Source organism: Apus apus, chromosome Z, assembly GCF_020740795.1.
Source record: "Apus apus isolate bApuApu2 chromosome Z, bApuApu2.pri.cur, whole genome shotgun sequence".
NCBI classification, from domain to species: domain Eukaryota; kingdom Metazoa; phylum Chordata; class Aves; order Apodiformes; family Apodidae; genus Apus; species Apus apus.
Window position 1 is genome coordinate 46,784,473 of NC_067312.1, and position 19,211 is coordinate 46,803,683.

Sequence of the window (19,211 nt, forward strand, 5' to 3'; positions counted from 1 at the left end):
CCCATGGCTCTGCAGGGCCAGGGACGTTGAAGGTCAAATAGTCGTCATCTGACTGCACCGAGAACAAGACAGTCGTTGTTAGGGTCCCACAGAGAGGACAGCTGGGCCTCTGCTCCACCCAGCGCAGTGCACAACCCAAGCACACTTGGTGGAGGCAAGGGGAAAGGCAGGCCATCTCCTCTCCATTGTCAAGGCAGATAGGGCAGCTCCACTGGCTCTCAGCAGCCATGCTCTCTGGGAATCGCCAGGGACAAAGAGCTGCCACCTCTCGTGCACTGCACAGGGGACAGAGGTCACAGTCACTGGCTGTCCTGGGGAGAGCAGGACAGGAAGATGTGCCCAGATCCTTCAGGAAGGGTACCCTCCTGGCCCCACACTTTTCCCAGCACTCCCAGGATCAGGCTGGGGCTGTGGGTCTGGCAGCTTCCCAAGCTTCTGAGCCCACCCCATGGCCACTTCAGGGGGACATGTCCTTGCTCAGCTCACCTCTGCTGCTGCCAGTGCACACCACAGGGCCTGGTTGTCCCAGACAGGCTGGGCCAGGGAAACACAGGGATTGGCTCCAGGAGGGGCACTCAGAGCTGCTGCCAGCAGCCCCCAGAGCACCACCAGCTCCAGGAGAAGCCTTGCTCAACCCTCCAGACCTTGCAGGCACGCTCAGTCCACGTCCAAGCCAGACTGAGCCAAGCTCTGCTCAGGCTTGAAGATAAGCCCCACCACAGGGTGGCTGGGTGATGTCACAATACCCCATCTGCCCCCACAGCTGCCTGCCTGGGCAGCTTCCAGGGGAGGACTGTTCCCACCCTGTTCCTAGGACCAGAGGGGGGCTAGAATTAGAGACTGCAGACTTTTGAAAACAGGTATAAGGAATCCCAGAGCTGAGACACATACCCATGTGTTTATTTGCTGACTCACAAAATCATTTATGTCCAAGCTTCCTACAGATGGAGCTATAATGCAGTTTGTAAGTGCCTGTTTTCTTTCACAGCAGATAAAGGGGTGGCATCTTGTGGATAAGTATATCCACTCAGAGGACAAAAAATTGGCTGGGTGGTTGCCCTCAAAGAGTAGTGATCAATGGCTTGGTGTCCAGGTGGAGAACACAGATGAGTGGTGCTCCTCAGGGTTTGGTACTGGGACTGGTGCTGTTTAACATCTTTGTCGGAGACATGGATAGAAGGATTGAGTGCACCCTCAGCAAGTTTGCTGATGAGACTGAGCTGTGTGGTGTGGTCAACATACTGCAGAGAAGGGAGGCCACACAGAGGGACCTTGACAGGCTTGAGAGGTGGGCCCATTTCAATCTCATCAAGTTCAACCAGGCCAAGTGCAAGGTCCTACACCTGGGTCGAGGCAATCCCAAGCACCAACACAGGCTGGATGGAGAACAGACTAAGAACAGCCCTGAAGAGAAGGACTTGGGGATTTTGGTTGATGAGATGTTCAATGTGAGCTTGCAGTCCAGAAAGCCAACCATGTCCTGGGCTGCATCAAAAGCGTGGCCGGCAGGTCAAGGTAGGTCATTCTCCCTTTCTACTCTACTCTCAGGAGACCAAATCTGGAATGCTGTGTCCAGTTCCAGAGCCCCCAACACAAGAAGCACACAGAGCTGTCGGAGCAAGTCCAGACAAGGACAATGAAGAGCAGGGGGCTGGAGCACCTTTGCTATGAAGACAGGCTGAGAGAGCTGGGGTTATTCAGCCTGAAGAAGGCTCCAGGGAGACCTTATAGCAGTCACTCATAGGGCCTGAGTTTGCTGCACTTCATTTTCTTCCCATTTAATACTACTGCATTTAGTTTGTTCCTTTCTTCAAGCCTTTCTTCATATGGCAGTTAATGCAGAAGGAGGAAAAAACCAAAGAATGTCTTTGAAGGAAACAGAGACACAAGCTCAGTGTCATTTCTGTATCATTCTACTCTTGGTGCATGTCTTCTGCTGTTTTGTCTTTTCGGTTATCTGCCTATATCATAGACTTTTGGGACCAAAGTCATTGTCTCCACATGTGGAGTTAGATGAGTGTTATTCTACAGCCTTTGTTTTAGAAAAAGGACAAATGGCTGCTTTACTTTTTTTTTTTTTTTTCCCCCCCTCTTGGGATCCTCCAGAAGGTTAAAGAGACATCCTAAATTGTGTCTTTCATATTTCTCTGATGCTTTATCCTTGTGTATTCATACTTTCTAATCTTCTACTATGGCACAGGCTTGCAGACAGCAAGTATGGAAGCTCTTGGACTGGCACCATGGACAGAGGCCCTCAGCGTTGGTGGCTGGAGCTGTAGACTGCACGTTCTTGTTGAATCTTACTAATGTGTAACTAAAAGATATGTAATTAGGCTAATTGAATTTGCTCCATTGGTAGATTTTGAGGATGGATCATTCTTCCCACAGAACTGGACCAAACCAACAGTTCCTCTTCTATGAAATATCTGCAGACTAGTAACTGAGAGACTCTGCAGTTGTATTACCTACTGCATTACCTGAGAAAAATAAACACCTTTATGAATCAATAGTCCAATCTTGTAGCATGGCACTGGACAACTTTGCTTTTTGGAAGTGGTCTTCTACCCTCCAAAGTACATTTTCTGCTCACTGCAATGTTCTCCATTGTTACATCTAATAAATGCATACTGCTCTAGCACTAGGAAGACACAATCCAAACACACTCCCTGTGGTATGTGGGAGCTTCCATTTTTACTTCCCTCTTGAGAAATGGGTTGGAGATGGAAGAAATTTGCTGTCTTCCTAAAGGGCACTGTAGTTCAAATAAAGCTTCTGGAATTTCACCATTGCATGGTGATTTGCCTTTCTCACTGACCTGTTACAAAAACAGTAAGGAGTCTGGGTGGTGTATGGAGTATTGTGTCCTAAAATTATTGTTATCATCCATTTGTTGTTCAGCAGTTTGTCACACAACCTTGGCTGCGGGTTGCTTGCCGATACACTGGATTTCATAGTCACAGACAGTTCTAGCACAGCCACACTTGAAAGACTTATGCAAGTGTGTTCTCAAAGCAGAGGTGAGGTGCTTCTCTGCCCTGAGACAAAGCACTGCATCCTAACACAGTGCCACTCAGAAAAGCTTTTTGCATATGAAAGTAGGCTCCTTTTTATTAGTGTCTTCTTTGAGATATTATTTTATTACATGCAAGACACAAGGAAAAAATCCTCTGCTGGGGCTCCAGAAATCCCGTTTTGGGAGCTGCTAGTTTTGCCTAACACCTAAGGGTGAGGAGAGATTCAGGAATGAAGAAGAGATTCTTGCTGGCCAAGAATATAGATACAAGGCCTCGAGTAGAAGGGAGAATCACTTCTAGCTGAATTTACGATACACAGTAGTGCCAATGTTATGCAGTCCCTGCATTTTGTTTTATGGTAAATGCCTCTGTCTTAGTGCAAGAGATTATCTATTTGTGGCCAACTTCTATCCATCTCACACTCTCCAAACAATGAAAATGCTCCTTGTCTGGCAAGGTAGGCCTCAAAAGTAACCTCTGTGTTTAAAAGTAACAAAAATTCTTCTCAGAATGGACCACATAAGAACCAACTGGGCATAAAAGCCTGTTAATCTTGTGCCTTTGGAGCTAAATAGAAAAACATTCACAAACATTGCACAATGTAGAAATGGTTTTCTGTGGAAAATAAACCCTTCAAGATGTGAGTCACAAAAGATCTGAATTTCTGAATCACAAGTGGTCCTTGATTGAGCCATTGAGTTGATAATTATGGCTTTGTATAACGCTGACTTTCAGGTGATGAAAAGACAAAGACTGTTTCATATATCCCATCCCACGTATCATAGAATCATAGAATCATTTTAGTCTTATCAAAACTGTTAACTCATCTGGTTTCATGGTACAAAAGTTACGTACTTTGCTTCTTGAAGGCAACTTGCGTTGATAACTGGTCCTTTTCTGTGCAAATGATACTAAAATTTTATCCCCCGGTGGCAAGCTACTGTAGAGCTGAGAGCCTTCTCAGACAAAAAACCTAAAAATCATGCTGTCTCCCAGCTCAGCTGAAAACTGCCAAGCAAAAAAAGGTTTACAATGCAATAGACATGTTGGATGTAGAGTTCCTTGTATTTTGGTTACCTTTGGTTAACCTTTTTATGCATTACAGTAGCGTCTGAGTATGAAGGAGGAATCACTCTGCCTTTCCTTCTCCATGCTGCCTGACACACTGTTACTTATCATATAGGAGTTGTATCTCTGAATTTCATAGGAAGGCCACCCAACCTTAATCTTGTGCAGGCTAATGATTCAGGCTTATTGGTGAGACTGAAAATCCTGTTTTGACATTGGACTATGTAGTGGACAGCCACAAATCTGAAGCAGCTGTCAAAAGAGTGCGAAGGATCTGCTGTTGTGCCCCATTCAGCCCCAAGGATTAATTATTTGTCCCCTTGCTGGCTGCTCTAAAACTTATCACACCTGTGGTCCCTGAAACTTACTGAAATGTTTGTTAGCACTTTAAATGAAAAGAACTACTGTGCTGCCTATTGTAAATTATCCAGTTTACCACAGTCTGACTACTACCTTTTGCAGTGACAACCTTTCTAGTATTTTATGTCTCAATTTACATTTCATCATCTAAACTATTTTTTCTAACACCTTAGCTCTATGAATCCCAGTCCTAATACAGAGGGCTTGAAACTGCTTTACGCTTTTAAAATACAGAGTTAAAAACAGCCTGAGACGATCTGATAATTATTAAACATTTGGTATCCACATTGTTCAGGTTCCTCATGGTTTCCTCAGAAGCTGAGAAGGATTCTTATCTAAAGTTTATTGAAAGTCTTAGAGCCAGCTTATACTGATTTCTGTTAGATGTGCTTCATTAGAAACCTTATCAGGCCCTACTCACAACCTTTATACATCCTGTTACAATCCCTATGGAAACACAGGTTTATAAAGATGTGCATTCAAGTGCTACAGATAAGGATTTGTTTTCAGATTAGAAACTTAAGCCATACAGATTATTTCTGCATCAAATAACTCATATTTCATATTCTATGCCACGTAGCCTCCAGAAGAATCCAGCTCAGCAGCCAAAAGAAATCACTCTACACTTGCTTGATATTTAACACTAACATCTGTGAGGGCAATCTAGGTGTCGAGTGAGAGGAAATGGCAACACCCCATTTAGTTAGAGTGCACCATTCAATCTTATATCTCTTTTCTGCTTCTTGTCAAGCAAGTTCTCAATTTTGGTTTGAAATGACTGCTCCTTTTCCTTAATAAACAACTCCCACTTGGAAGGTGGAGTGCTAAAGCACATGCCTAGGCTCAAGAAGAAAGACTTCCTATCCTCTGTGAGTTAACATGGAGAGTATCCAAGTACAGCAAGATAAGAAGAAAAGGCTTGAAAGCAATCCTCCAATGGATCCATGCCACATTAGTCCTGTGAAAAGTACTAAATGATAAACAAATTATGAAAATGGGTGGAAGAGAAAAGTGGAAGCGAAACCCAAAAGATTTGTCTGGAACAGAAGGTATGTGCAAAGGAAGACAAGGAGATTGCTCACACATGAATATTGCTTCAATCTTAATGTCCTTTTAGTTTAGCACAGGAATAAAAGAATATATATATATATATATATATATATATATATATATATATATATATATATATGAAAACTGTATTTTAAGCCAGGAATCAAGCAGAAGAGTAAAGATTAATAATTGCATAATTCCAGTCTGTTTTCCTTTTTTTTTGTTTCTCTGGATCAAAGTCCTGCATTTGGCACAGGCCTAATTTCCATTTCAAAGTATTCTTCTGATATTTGCTCTTCCTGCCTGCTTCTTCAGGGGGAACTTGTGCATTTAAAATGTTTACTGATTTCAGACTATCTCAATAAACCTCATGAACACATTCTGTCTGTCTCTGAAATATAATCCCTTCTTGTTTGGATATGAGACTCTTAATTCTAGGGAAGAAAACAGCTTGAATAATTTGTTACATTATATCCCATTTGGGATAATCCTACCACATTAGAGCTGCAAAGGTAGCATGGTGAGCCATGGAAGGATGAAGGCAGGATCTGGTTCCAGGAAGGTTGGAGTACTGAGGAAAAGGGAGCATAAACATGGGTTATTTTGCTGAACCAGTTACCAGGACCTCTTTTGGGAACACAGACCAGAGGCAAACAGAAATTTCTCCTGAAAAACACATACACTGCATGAAAGTCTGATCACAAAAAGCAAAGGCTTTCCTTAACTGTGCTTTGAACTTCCTTACTGTAACCAAGTGTATAGGTCAGAAAATCAATATTGTATCCAGCTAATTAAAATCAATATATTATTCAGCAAGTATCACTTAATTAGATACTTTTAATTGGATTTTGTTTACAAGGTTTTAGTAGCAAGCTCTTGAAAAACAAACAAAACCTAAAACAAATTATTTATCATAACTGAACATAATATACTGTTTTAGTCTCATTTAAAAAGTGGAGTATACAGTAATACTGTATTTGCAATATATAGACACAATGTTGTGAATATGCATTGCAATAGGTCATTGCACTCCAACTGTTGGTGAGGAGCTTTTTTGATTGGTACAAAATTATTCTTTGGCTAAGAATACCCCAAACATTTCATTCACTGTAAAAGTTTGTTTTCTATAGAGTTACAAAATGCTCAAAAAGAAGCTGTTCTGTCAGTAAGACTTAGTAACTGTATGATGTATTCTGATTCACAATTACATCACATTTAGGAAGCAGCTGACCAACACTGGAAGGCCATTACTTAAACATCTGGCTGCATTCTTTGAAAGACGTGTGTGTTGTGTGGAAGTAGGATAGTTTGACAAAAATATTTAATGGTAGTTCCTGGTTTTTCAGAATTTGTTTTTAAAATTGCAATACTTCCTACTACTGTGCTTGTCATTATGGAGTTGTTCCCCAATAGAAACAAGCATATTAGACATTCAATTGCATTTAAGAATCAGCAACGACATAATCCTGTGATCTTCAGTGGACCTGGCTCAGCCAGTAGGCAGTAATTATTTCAGTTAGCAAAATAAACAAACAGAAAGGTGTGTACAATGGAGATTATTTTTTTTTGCAATATGCATAGTAAGTTGCATATAGACTATTTTACATAATGAACATAGATAGTAAAGCTGTTAGGGAAAAACAGCACATTTGTGTTAGTAAATGCCACCATAGTTGAACTTACTGTGAGGTATTGAGTTGTTATGTGTGGAGTTCTGGCACAGAGTAAGAGCTTTCCCAGACCACCTTTATGTGTTCGTTCTAATTAACGGTAGGGTTGGAACAGGAAGCTACAACCTCAGTATCAGAAAATGTTATTAGGTTTTTGCCTTTGTACACCTACCCTGTGAATGTACACTCTCACCTGTTCACAGAACCACAGAATCTTAGGGGCTGGAAGGTACCTCGAAAGGTCATCTAGTCCAACCCCCCTGCCAGAGCAGGGTCACCTAGAGTACATCACACAGGAATGTGTCCAGGAGGGTTTTGAATGTGTCCAGTGAAGAAGACTCCACAACCTCTCTGGGCAGCCTGTTCCAGTGCTCTGTCACTCTCACAGTAAAAAAAAATTTTCTGATATTTACATGGAACCTACTATGCTCCAGTTTGCACCCATTGCCCCTTGTCCTATCACTGGACATCACTGTAAAAAGCCTGGCTTCATCCTCCTGACACTTGCCCTTTACATATTTGTAAACACTGATGAGGTAGCCCCTCAGTCTCCTCTTCTTCAAGCTAAAGACACCCAGCTCCCTTGGCCTTCCCTCATATGGGAGATGTTCCACTCCCTTCATCATCTCCGTGGCTCTGTGCTGGGCTCTTTCAAGCAGTTCCCTGTCCTTCTGGAACTGAGGGGCCCAGAACTGGACACAATATTCCAGATGCAGCCTCACCAAGGCAGAATAGAGGGGAAGGAGAACCTCCCTTGACCTACTAACCACACCCTTGCTAATACACCCCAGGATGCCATTGGCCTTCTTGGCCACAAGGGCACATTGCTGGCTCATGGTCATCCTCTTGTCCACCAGGACCCCCGGGTCCCTTGCTCCTACACTGCTCTCCAGCAGGTCAGCCCCCAACCTGTACTGGTACATGGGGTTATTCTTCCCCATATGCAAGACTCTCTTAGAGCTTTCCTCTCTATCTCAGCTAACACCAGGATGAAAATCTTACTTTAAAATGCCTTTGTAATTTCCTTGGTACAGTGAAGCATTTAGAAAGCTTATTCCTCCATCCCTTCTTACACATTCCCCCAGTATGTTTGTATATATGGTATAAATGCTATCTGTACACCTTAAGATGCTTCTTGAAATTATTTGCATCAAAATCTATGAGTGAACCACACATGATGATGTGGTCTTCATTTTCACCTCTGGTAGAAATGTGTTCCACATAGACGGCATCCCATCTTAATTTTTCTTTAATTAGGCATCCTGAGGTCAGAAAACTCTAGTGGGATTTATCACCCTTATGTAAGAGACACACAGTGAGCGTTGTGAGGTCTAATTAGATCTGGAGTGGCTAAAAGCAACTTTAAGTTTCTTGGAGGATTCAAAGGGAGAAGCCTAGCACTGTTTAGAATTTTTTGCTTTAATAATGGGAAGAAGACAGGTTTTTTTTCGTCTGTTACTGTGGAAGTAAAAGTAGTGGTTGAGTGCCAGGGCCTAAGGAAGATTGCTCCCTGTGGAAAGGTAGAGCTTGATAGGAGATGATTACTTATTTAGCTGCCAAAAAGCAAGTTGGGCTTGCCTGAACCTGGGCAGGATAGAAGTATTTGTAGAGTCTAGCAGTAGTGAGGAGTGTAATGAAAGTCTGGACCCAGAAGTAGTGAAAAACTTTGGGGATTTGAGCTTTATTTGGACTCAGAGTATCAAAAAATGGACAGAATTTTATATGACCCTGTAAGAGAGCTGCTCCAGAGGCCAGATGTATAACATGAAAGGTCAAGAAGAAAAAAGAAGTACTCACGGTGACCTGCCAGTAAAAATATTTGTAGTTGCCTTCAGTGCCGTTTTAGAGTGCTGTGCATACCTATCCCAGCTGCGTATGAGTGACATTTAATGAGAAGGATTATTGGGATGATGATTTTTTTTTTTCCTTTTTACTACATGTGTCTGATAAACAGGAGTTATCTGAATTTTAGAGTATGGAAATATGCCATGAAGCATTTGTCTGTGTTTTATATTCTGTTTGTGTATCTATATGCTCAAATGCACATTTCCAAATTCCTTATTCCTTAAAGATTATAGATTATACACTTATTTGATGATCCAACAAGATGGGTGAAACAGTCTTCTGTGACCATTCACGCTAACATCTTTCCCATCTATTATAAGCCACATACTAGGAAATAAAAACATCGCTTTACAGAATTTTGCAGAATTAAAATTCTCCACTATTACCTGAAAATACAGTAGAAATATTTATGCACTATATTGACCAAGAATGTTGACTTGTCTTGTGCTTTCAAGTTTAATTTTGTAATGTGCTTAGAATCATAGAATCATAGAATCATAGGGGTTGGAAGGTACCTCGAAAGGTCATCTAGTCCAACCCCCCTGCCAGAGCAGGGTCACCTAGAGTACATCACACAGGAATGTGTCCAGGAGGGTTTTGAATGTCTCCAGTGAAGAAGACTCCACAACCTCTCTGGGCAGCCTGTTCCAGTGCTCTGTCACTCTCACAGTAAAAAAAAATTTTCTGATATTCACCTTAAACCTCCTATGCTCCAATTTGCATCCATTACCCCTTGACCTATCACTGGTCATCACTGAAAAAAGCTTAACTCCATCTTCTTGACACTTACCCTTTACATATTTGTAAACATTGATGAGGTCACCCCTCAGTCTCCTTTTCTCCAAACTAAAGAGACCCAGCTCCCTCAGCCTTTCCTCATAAGGGAGATGTTCCACTCCCTTCATCATCTCCGTGGCTCTGTGCTGGACTCTTTCAAGCAGTTCCCTGTCCTTCCTGAACTGAGGGGCCCAGAACTGGACACAATACTCCAGATGTGGCCTCACCAGAGCAGAACAGAGGGGGAGGAATCAATATTAAGCCTAGTGTCTCATTATTTCTAATGCCTGGTAATGTAATAGATTGTCAACACATTCCCCATGCCCATGTCAGATCTCCTGTCACTTTTAATAAGAAACTGATGTGAATTCTGTTTTCATCTACATTGGCAAGTACTGTCACTGGATTGAATTTACCAACATGATCTTCCTTCTGTTGTCACATAAAATCCAAAAGGGATTACAAAGGTTTTATTAATAGTGGTGCAGTTTTGCTGTGGTGGGGAAGTAGACTCGGATTGCTAACAACTGCCCAATGCTCCAGGCAAGATACACACCCTACAAAACCCCTTTCCTCTGCACAGTAGAACTAAGGTTTCAGGAGCAAAGACCATGTGAAACAAGGCTATGCATTCAAAAAATGTAAGAAGTTGCTCAACTGCAGTTGAGTTCAGTTGACATGCAAAAATGGCAAGCAAGACAAGCCAAGTTGTGGAGTTAAAGGTGAAAATAAAGCCAAAATCATATCTAAAAAATGTAAATGAATGAATAATGACATCTAGATATAAGATATGTATTAGGGAGTAACTCAGACTTCCAGCATGATGTCTTATGATTATTTTTACTCTTTACACAAAAACTAGTTGGCTTTCCTGAATAGGTCTTGGTATTGTTGGAACCATAAACATGAGCTACAAAAATATTGAAAACTGGTAAGAAGCCAAGCTTCTTATGTATTTTATAGAAAACCTAGTGTGTTATTTAAGCAGTAATGAAGATCTAAATTACATTCTTTTTTTTATCCAGACTTAAAGTTGTATGTCCCTTTTCTGTGACTTGTATTTGCTTTGTTTACTAAGTGAATCTGAAAGACAGAGGAAAGGAATGCATTAACATCCACTTAAAATTCATTAATTATGTGTTTTTGAAAGTTGAACCTTTAGTTGTAAAAATGTGGTCTAGATTTTTAACAGTTAGAAGAAAAAACACATTCTAATTTGTTTTTCTGCTCAGTGGTGATAAGATGCTAGTGAAATGAATATTCATGTTAGTCCATTGGAGAAAATGTGAACTATGTAATACTGCCAGGAATTTTGTAAATAATTATCTTCTCAACTCCCTAGCTACAAATGCCTGAGAAGGTGACATGAGTAACATGGACAGAGACTAAATTATTGTTCAAGACTGAAGTCATCCTACTAATCTAAATATGCATAAACACTTACTTTGGGAGTTCAGGCTCTCCTATTCTTATCAATGAAGCATTCTTAATTCCAAGTTGAATGCCCACTAAAAAAAATTTTTTTTTAATAAAAATATTCCAGGAACACCTCTCAGAAAAGACCATCTTAATTTCATTCCATTTATCAGTCATGAAAGGGAAGAAATAATGCTGGTCTACATTAGCACTGTGAAATTAAATGATTACCAGTTGAAGATTTTGGTCTCCTAAAGTGTTCCTAAGTCTTTTGGCATGACATATTATTGCCCTACTAAAATAGTGCTTGGTCATCTACAGTGTATACAACAAAAATCTTAACCTGGAAATCAATAGTTCACTTGCTTTCATTAACATGAAAGGTTTTCAGACTTTTTCAAGATACTGGACATGTTTTCCCCTGTTGCTGATGCAGAAGAACTTATTATTGATGACAGTTCAAATTGCAAGTATTTAAACTAAATGTGACACTGCTTTCTGGTATGGTGGGAGCTTTTTGTATCACAGACAATGTGAAGGTCACAGTAGGGTTTCTTTATTACCAAAATAACTCATTTTGTGTCAAATATTTTCCAGAGTCTCCAAAAAGAGGAAGTAAAGTTTAGCCTTAATTCCATTCAAAAGAAGCTCTTTTTGTTTAAAAATCCCCAACACTGAACATCTAATTTCTGTGGTTCTATTTTGAGAAGATTTTCTACAATATGAAGTTTGATTGGGCTAGAACTATTTCATCAAATACTGAACATGTCATGGTATATTCAAGTATCAAGTGAGAAATACAAAATTTCTTTTAACTGAGGCCTAAGTAAGTGTTAAAGGATGAGGCCCTATTCATAACAGAAAGATGTTTTTAATAACTTAATTTTTGCATTATATGAATCAGAAGTGGAAAGAAGGAATCTGTGGTAAGCACCATGGAAACATAAGAGAAGGTAATTTAAAAAGTACATTTGAGACCATTGCAACTCCAGGTTTAATTGCACTCTCACCTTTATGTCTACTTTTCAGTAGGAACATCTTTTTCTTGTCCTCATATGCAGACATTTAGGATTAAAAGAGTAAATGCATGTAATCTTGTATTTGTGGCATTCATTTTTGTTTGTAATGCTGAGGAATTCTCTACTCCCTGCCTTCTGATATGTAGGGAAGCTGCAGCTGTAGACTGCTGCTTCAGTATAAATAATATCAGTATGTAGTCCGAGGTACTCTTGGCTGCTGAGGGAATAGCTGAAGGAGTGGATAGCATTCTTCAGAAGAGGCCATGACTAGGATGACTAACAAAAGTGTTGACTTGGAACCTGCTGCCGGTGGAGCTCTCACGAAACACCAAATACCCCTCCGCAGTGATTAATTGCCCTCTCTGGCACAGGAGGTTTGGTTGATGTTAAGATGAGCAAATTACATCTCCCTGTGGCAGCCTGTCTAAATCTGAATCTTTAATTTTAATTAAGTGGTGAATAAATTAGCTTCCTTTTTGTTTTGTTTTGGTGGATTCAGCTCTGATAAAGGTGACAGATTAATTGCACTTGGGAATGAAGTCATTGAAGCTGGTTGAGAAATGGTTCAACAAGTATTTCATTAACTTTTTTTTTCCCCTTGAATTATCTAAAAAATATTTCAGCTAGGTCTAAAAATCACAACTTCAGAACAGTAGGAGAATCTTTTCCTTCTACCTGCATCCAGATATCTGTACTGCACCTTGAAATGCTATTTGCCTAATACAGCCAGGCATAAGCCAGATGGCTTTGTGCCAAAAATATTTTAGAATGGCCAGACAGATGTTCACAAGGAAATCTCTGCTTATGATGATTCACAGGATTTTCCTTCTTTTCCTGTTTGTTTGTTTTTTTCCTGAGATAAAAATCTCAGAATGTTTACAAAGGCAAATTGAAATTAATGGAGACCCATCTTTGTGAGGCTTTCCTTGAACCAATAGTTGTGAGTGGTGTGTGGCGGAAAACTCCTCTATAGAGTCACAGGTATTTTAAGTTGCTTTCATTGAGGGCTTAAGGAGAGTCCAGCAAGGGCCTGGTGGCCTCTAGGGCCCTCTCAGGAAAAATAAGATGGCACGCAGACAGGCTGTTTCTTCCCTTTTCTCACCTATTGCAGAAAAGATGCTGTCTCTGTGTCCAAATGGGAGGCAGGACAGATATTTGGGATCATTAAAAGAAACTGCCATACACTAATTACTAGACTTTAACATATAATTGCATCTCTTGGAGGCTTCTCTGCTGCATAAAGTAAGCAGGGTAAGGACATGTAAGCAGCTAAATAATTATTTAGAAATGGTTGTGGAGCATCTTCTGGTCTTCTAGTAGGAGTTCACACAGAGTGATGGAAGACTTCGGCCACAAGAAATGTATTAGAATAAACAAGGGCACATCTAGCAAATTGTACTTGAACTGATAAAATAACAGTGATTTAATTGTGTCCATTTTATTCCATGCATGTAAAGAGAAGAGGGAGCTTTGTGCATTGCAGTGGGGTTCTTTGTCACACAAAGTAATTGTTGCCACAAGGTTAATGTTTCGTATGATACAGAATTCTGGTTCAATGTAGGAAGTTCAGACAAATGTCATAGGATCAAATATTTTATGACCAAACATTTCTGCTATATGTATTTTCTATCATATCTACGCTGCTTTGGGTTTTTTTAAGCAAGTTGTTTTTATTGGACTACAAGTAGAAAATTCCTACAATTTTATTGCTATGCGACATTGTTGTCATTGCTCTTAGTACAGGAAATGGTACATCTGTTAGTAAAGGGACCAAGAGGACTCTCCCATGAGTCACCAAAATTCATTTTCTAAAACTAATTAAACTAATGCCAAATATGACAAGTTAGTTTAAGACCTGTAACAATTCACAGTACACAGACTTTGTGAGAAAGGAGTAGAATTTGGGGATGAAGGTAGTGGGACTTAGGGTAGGGATCCAAAGCATAATTTTGCAGAAGCAGTAAAGCTCCCTTATCTGATTTTTTTTTCTTAATAATTCATCTACCTGTTTTGAGCTAGCCCAACAACTATTTTCAGAGCCTTTGTTTTGCCTTTTTATTCCTTCACCCTTAAATTGCAATTAACAAGAACACTTGATTCTGTGTGACCTCACATTTTACATTTCTCCAGATATAAAATTGTATTTATTATTCTAAGATGAGAATTGTTTTTTTAAAAAAATGGAATTTATCCTTGTATGTAATGCTTGCTAGGAGTTTCACTACATTTCATGGGACTACCATGAAAATCTCCTAAGGAGATGTTATTCATTTTCTTAAGGAAATTCATAATTAAATACTGAGTTCTTTTAAATACAAAACTAAATAATACAAGAACAACAATGTAAGTTTTTATAAAAAACACTGCAAACTATTTTTCCCAATACACCTACAAAACCAAAATATTATGTGCCCTCAGTCTAATTTTAACTTCAGAAGTGTATCTAAACAATCCATCAAGAAAGCTGAAGTATCAATAATAATCAACCTGATTTTTGCAAGCACTAGAATATAATTAAGAAAATTACTCCTTGTGAACTTAATAACTAGTCTACTTATTGTATGCCTACGATTTCTGAAATGAGAAATTTTTTTCCATTTGTATAGCAACTTACAGCAGTGCAAGTAGAAATATGTCTTTAAAAATGAAGTCTGTGGAATAAAGCACACAGAAAAACTACATGGCAAAAACAGGAAAATATGAGGCATATCCAGATTTTACTGCTGGAAAAAAAAATTTGGGAGTGTCAGTTCTATATTTGTCCTGCATGTTGCTAATGGAATTATCTTGTGATTATATATGTCCTGTATTAATCACAGCAGTCTGCTACACTGATACCCACATGGGGCAGTTGAGTAAATAATTTACTGCAAAAAAACCAGTGTGGTTGACAGTGCATGTACAGTAGCCAAATTTGACCCTGTATGTCCTACTATTCCCCAAACTCCTTCCACACATTCCTTTGAATACTTAACCATTTGCATACACATATATCAGAAATTTACCCCAAAAGCTACAGTGTTGCTAATGCTATGAAACACAAATGTTATTATTAAAATGCAGCTATAAGAGTACTGTAAAATTACTTCATCTACATGAGCCATTAGATTTATTTTCTAATCTTGCATGGCTGCAATTTTTTGACCATTATGTCCTGTGGAAGCAATGAGGGACAGAAGGAGAAGAGTTAGGTTATCTAAAGACAAGACCAAGGCCCTGACAACACCTGACTTTTTTAGTTGACAAAGATCCTTTAACACCTCTAGCCTGCATCATCTGCCACCACAAATCTTGTATCAAATAAGAATAAAGAAATGAGGCCCTATTTTTTTCTTACCTTACATTTGTCCCTGTTGTCTGCAAAACTTTGTTCTGCCAGTTCAATGAGCTCTTCCTCACTTTTCTGTGACATAGAGATAACTTTTAGTGTGTATGTGGGATTTATTCAGAATTAGCCCATTAGGATAGCACTAACCATCAGAAATCCCTCTACTAATAAATATTCTACTCCATTTTTGCCTTATTCTGTTGACTGGTGATTTATCAGTCTCCATCTTGGTTTCAGAACGGTTTTTGTGTCCTCAGCCTTCACGTTCATATATGTACTACATTAACTTCAGTGAGTCCAAACAATTGTTATGAACAAGTTCTTCCCAATTTTCAAACTAGTTTAAAACCAGTGTTGTAGATTTTCCTAGTTTTAAGTCTGAGAGTTTTTACTTTACAATCAAATAAGGATTTTGTGATATCAAAAGAAGTCCTTTTCAGGAAAAATCATCCAAGCTTTCACCATCATTGCTGTGAGCTGTTGATCCGTCTTCAGCACTAATCATGATAAATTTCTGGTGCAATGTAGTTGGCAATTTCAAGGTGTCTCTCTAGCACTCTGAAAAAATTTTCACTAACACTGAGTTTTCCAGGATGGCATAACTTCTGAGCCTGCTGCAGCTCTATCCTGCTTTCTATCCAGATTTCCTGTTTATAAAGTGAACATCTTCTGATAATTTAGCATATTTAATGTTCTTAAATTAATATCTAATCCTATCATGTGGGAGGAAGTATGTCATACTACTTTCATTAACTAAATTGAAACATCTGTGGCTCAAAGCTCCCTGGCATGGACTAAGTGATCAAGATCCCCTTAATCTTTTTCATGAATCAGTATTATACTTCTCTGATAGGAACTCCTGGTCCTAACACCTCCTGTTTAGATTATTATGGTCATCTTAACCAGGACTAAATTATGACATTCATTTAAAAGATACAGCTAGCTCAAAATATAAAATGTTGTGCAAACTACTTAGAAGCCCTACAGTTACACTAGTATAGATGTAACTTTTCACAGTAAGTTTACCGTATGGAGGTTAGAAATTCTGTAATGTCTGAGCACTTGTTTCTGAAGCTGTTCCTTTTTCTAACCCCATAACTTGATGATGCCGTTATTCTTCATCCTTTTTGTTCCGAAAGCTATTCCAACTTCACTGATTTTAGGAATGTGGGATATGGATAATCTACTCCCAGAATTTCTGCTGAAGGGTATGATAAATGAGTTCCATTTTTATAGCTATGGGAGTCCCTATTTTAAGGAAAAGATAATCCTGCCAACTAGATTTACTTTTTAAGTAAGAAAAACTGTAGGGAAGTAAGAGAGATAACAGTACATGTTAAAGCTCCAATATGAACTGATTCTCCATCTAGGAATTTTCTAGGACAGAAAATTATTTAAATAAGGGAATGTAATACTTTGTGCTGAAATAAAAGAATTTGTACTCTAAATGAAGAGGGCGGGGAGAAATCTGATGAAGTTCAACAAGGGCAAGTGTAGAGTTTTGCATTTGGGGAAGAGAAACCCCATGTACCAGTACAGGTTGGGAGCTGACCTGCTGGAGAGCAGTGCAGGTGAAAGGGGGTCCTGGTAGACAGGAGGATGACCATGAGCCAGCAATGTGCCCTTGTGGCTAAGAAGGCCAATGGCATCCTGGGGTGCATTAGAAAGGGTGTGGTTAGTAGGTCAAGAGAGGTTCTCCTCCCCCTCTGTTCTGCATTGGTGAGGCCGCATCTGGAGTATTGTGTCCAGTTCTGGGCCCCTCAGTTCAAGAAGGACAGGGAACTGCTTGAAAGAGTCCAGGGCAGAGCCACAAAGATGATGAAGGGAGTGGAACATCTCCCTTATGAGGGAAGGCTGAGGGAGCTGGGTCTCTTTAGCTTGGAGAAAAGGAGACTGAGGGGTGACCTCATCAATGTTTACAAATATGTAAGGGATGAGTGTCAGGGAGATGGAGTTAGGCTTTTTTCAGTGATGACCAGTGATAGGTCAAGGGGTAATGGGATCAAATTGGAGCATAGGAGGTTCAAGGTGAATATTCGAAAAAAATTTTTTACTGTGAGAGTGACAGAGCACTGGAACAGGCTGCCCAGAGAGGTTGTGGAGTCTCCTTCTCTGGAGACATTCAAAACCCACCTGGATGTGTTCCTGTGTGATGTGCTCTAGATGACCCTGCTCTGGCAGGGGAGTTGGACTAGATGATCTTTTGAGGTCCCTTCCAACCCCTAGGATTCTATGATTCTATGATTCTATGATAAGAATGAGAATAAATTTTACTCTTCATTAACATCGTTGGTTTTTTATGTATATTTTTCCTGTAAATGTAGAAGAACTGTAAGATTTCCTTAGAATTCTGTGGAAGGTGTAGATGGCAGAGTAACTTCAGAAGACTGTCTTGTCAATCAAGATAATATTTATGGACTGTACAAAATAAAAAGTCATGGCAGTCAGGCCAAGTCCTCAGTGAATGGAGAAAGGAAAACATCATGCTCATTTTTGAACTATTGACCAGTCATCCTCACCTCCGTACTGGGTAAGATAACGGAACGGATCTTCCTGGAAGTTATGTAAATGCTTATGGATGACAGGGAGGTGCTTAGAGACAGGCAACCTGGCTTCACAAAGGGGAAATCATGCCTGACGTTGACCTTCTAAGATGGAGTGACTGCACTGGCAGATACGAGAAGAGCAACTGTTGTAGTCTATCTTGACTTGTGTAAGGCCTTTGACACTTTGTCACATAACACCTTTGTCAGGAAGTTGGAAATAGGGGTTTTATGGATAGACTATTTGATAGCTAAGGAACTGGCTAGCCACATCCACAGAATTGCAGTCAATGCCTCAGTGTCCAAATGGAGATCAGCAATAATTGGTGTCCCTCAGGGGTCTGTATTGGGCCCAGCATACTGCTCAATATCCTTATGAATTACAGACAGTGAGACTGGGTGCACACTCAGCAAGTTTGCAGATGACACCAATATGAGAGCTGCAGCTGACAGACTTGAGGAAAATAATGCAATCCAGGGTGATCTTGATAGACTTGAGGGGTGGGACAATGTAAACTTCATGAAGTTCAACAAGGCCAAGTGTGAGGTTCTGCATCTGGGTTGGGGCAGACGCTAGTATCAGTAAAGACTGGGCAATGAATGGATTTGAGAGCGGCTCTGTGGAGAAGGTGTTAAGAATATTTTTAAATTTAAAAATTACATGAGCCAGCAATGTGTGCTGGCAGCCCAGAAAGCTGAGTGTATCATGGGCTGTATCAAAAGGACCATGGCCAATAGATTGAGGGAGGTGATTCTCCTCCTTTCTGGTGTGACCCTACCTGGAGTACTTATAGCAGGACACTCCATCTCTCAGTATACTTGCCTCAGTTTCCCTCTGTGATTCAGGTGCTTTCTGTCTCTCAATTTTACACGCCCAGGCCTGGAGAGGAAAGATTCCCATGGGAAAGGAAGGAGCCTAATAGGTTCTGAGCTGGTAACACCCTTGAAAGGTACAAAACAAGTTTATGTTCATAACACCCACTGCTCTCCAGTATTGAAGGACACAGAGTCCAGCCTAGCCACAACTAGGCCAGAAAAAGAGACAAAATAAGAATGAAGAGAGAAACAAAGAAGTTTGCTTGGTGAGAAAAGGGCCTTCTTGCCTTTATTTTCCACTGTTT